Source organism: Rhipicephalus microplus, unplaced genomic scaffold (assembly GCF_043290135.1).
Source record: "Rhipicephalus microplus isolate Deutch F79 unplaced genomic scaffold, USDA_Rmic scaffold_317, whole genome shotgun sequence".
Lineage (NCBI taxonomy): Eukaryota > Metazoa > Arthropoda > Arachnida > Ixodida > Ixodidae > Rhipicephalus > Rhipicephalus microplus.
This window is the reverse complement of record NW_027464885.1, coordinates 59,803-62,500: the sequence shown is the minus strand read 5'-3', so window position 1 is coordinate 62,500 and position 2,698 is coordinate 59,803.

The window sequence follows — 2,698 nt, the reverse complement described above, 5'->3', positions numbered from 1 at the left end:
TTTAAAACAAAGCTGGTCCCAAAATCGCGCCAAGTACGAAAGGAACAGCGCGGTCGAGACTCGGAAGAAAAAGCTTTCAAAGTGTCGTAGCACGATGCACACTGCTGTTCGTGTGGAACAAACGTGACTACCGTGCTGTACGGTGGAGTTCTGTGCGCAAAAGCGGCGCGTGTGTTTCTAAGCACCACAGCGTTGTGTCAAAAAAGAGGTGCCTGAGAGAAACGCATGCGACTGCCGTGCTTTGCGGCATAGCACCGTGCGCAAAAACGGTGCGCATGCAAGAGGTGTCAGAGCTAGCGAACTTGTGCCACGAGCAACAGGTCACTAAAAGCCTATAGATGACGGTGTTGGAGGAAAAGAAAAATATCGAGAAAGCACTGCGGTGTGCCGTGCGTAGGGACGGGCGCGCGTGCCACATGCCGCCGAAATATGGGTGTCGGAGAAAACAGAGTGCCGCGCGTAACGAGGGGCGCGCGTGTTACAGAGAGATATGCCCAAACGCATGAAAGTGTACGCAGGTGTCCTAAGGCAGTTTTTTTTTTTTTTCCTCATTTTGATGTCGCCCCGGCTGACGCGGTTTTCGTTTTTCCGTGCCGCCCCGGCTGACGCGGTTTTCGTTTTTCCGTGCCGCCCCGGCTGACGCAGTTTTTGCGCCGCCCCGGCTGACGCGGTTTTCGCGCCGCCCCGGCTGACGCGGTTTTCGCGCCGCCCCGGCTGACGCGGTTTTTGCGTCGCCCCGGCTGACGCGGTTCGGACTTTGCACTTTTTGGCTCACCCCGGCTGGCGGCCCACTCACTCGATCGCCAGGTCTGTTTGCCCCGGTGGTTCCACCGCCAGGCTTAAGCGCGAACTTTTTTTGTTTGTTTTCTTTTGATTAAGCGCAAGCTTTTTTCTTTGTTTTCTTTTGATTAAGCGCGGGCTTTTTTCTTTGTTTTTTTTTTTTGATTTCGCCCCGGCAGACGCGGTTTTTGCGCCGCCCCGGCTGACGCGGTTTTTGCCGCCCCGGCTGACGCAGTTCGGACTTAGCACTTTTCGGCTGTGCCTGGCTGGCGGCCCACTCACTCGATCGCCATGTCTGTTTGCCACAGTTTTCCCGGTGGTGCCGCACCCGGGCTCGCCCCGGCTGACGCAGTTTTCGCGCCGCCCCGGCTGACGCGGTTTCGTGCCGCCCCGGCAGACGCGGTTTTCGCGCCGCCCCGGCTGACGCGGTTTCGTGCCGCCCCGGCAGACGCAGTTCGGACTTAGCACTTTTCGGCTGTGCCTGGCTGGCGGCCCACTCACTCAATCGCCATGTCTGTTTGCCACAGTTTTCCCGGTGGTGCCGCACCCGGGCTCGCCCCGGCTGACGCAGTTTTCGCGCCGCCCCGGCTGACGCGGTTTCGTGCCGCCCCGGCAGACGCGGTTTTCGCGCCGCCCCGGCTGACGCGGTTTCGTGCCGCCCCGGCAGACGCAGTTCGGACTTAGCACTTTTCGGCTGTGCCTGGCTGGCGGCCCACTCACTCGATCGCCATGTCTGTTTGCCACAGTTTTCCCGGTGGTGCCGCACCCGGGCTCGCCCCGGCAGACGCGTTTTTTTTTTCTTTCGCCCCGGCTGACGCAGTTTTCGCGCCGCCCCGGCTGACGCGGTTTCGTGCCGCCCCGGCAGACGCGGTTTTTTGCGCCGCCCCGGCTGACGCGGTTTTTGCCGCCCCGGCTGACGCAGTTCGGACTTAGCACTTTTCGGCTGTGCCTGGCTGGCGGCCCACTCACTCGATCGCCATGTCTGTTTGCCACAGTTTTCCCGGTGGTGCCGCACCCGGGCTCGCCCCGGCTGACGCAGTTTTCGCGCCGCCCCGGCTGACGCGGTTTCGTGCCGCCCCGGCAGACGCGGTTTTCGCGCCGCCCCGGCTGACGCAGTTCGGACTTAGCACTTTTTGGGCTGAGCCTGGCTGGCGGCCCACTCACTCGATCGCCATGTCTGTTTGCCACAGTCTTCCCGGTGGTGCCGCACCCGGGCTCGCCCCGGCTGACGCAGTTTTCGCGCCGCCCCGGCTGACGCGGTTTCGTGCCGCCCCGGCAGACGCGGTTTTCGCGCCGCCCCGGCTGACGCGGTTTCGTGCCGCCCCGGCAGACGCAGTTCGGACTTAGCACTTTTCGGCTGTGCCTGGCTGGCGGCCCACTCACTCGATCGCCATGTCTGTTTGCCACAGTTTTCCCGGTGGTGCCGCACCCGGGCTCGCCCCGGCAGACGCGTTTTTTTTTCTTTCGCCCCGGCTGACGCAGTTTTCGCGCCGCCCCGGCTGACGCGGTTTCGTGCCGCCCCGGCAGACGCGGTTTTTTGCGCCGCCCCGGCTGACGCGGTTTTTGCCGCCCCGGCTGACGCAGTTCGGACTTAGCACTTTTCGGCTGTGCCTGGCTGGCGGCCCACTCACTCGATCGCCATGTCTGTTTGCCACAGTTTTCCCGGTGGTGCCGCACCCGGGCTCGCCCCGGCTGACGCAGTTTTCGCGCCGCCCCGGCTGACGCGGTTTCGTGCCGCCCCGGCAGACGCGGTTTTCGCGCCGCCCCGGCTGACGCAGTTCGGACTTAGCACTTTTTGGGCTGAGCCTGGCTGGCGGCCCACTCACTCGATCGCCATGTCTGTTTGCCACAGTCTTCCCGGTGGTGCCGCACCCGGGCTCGCCCCGGCTGACGCAGTTTTCGCGCCGCCCCGGCTGAC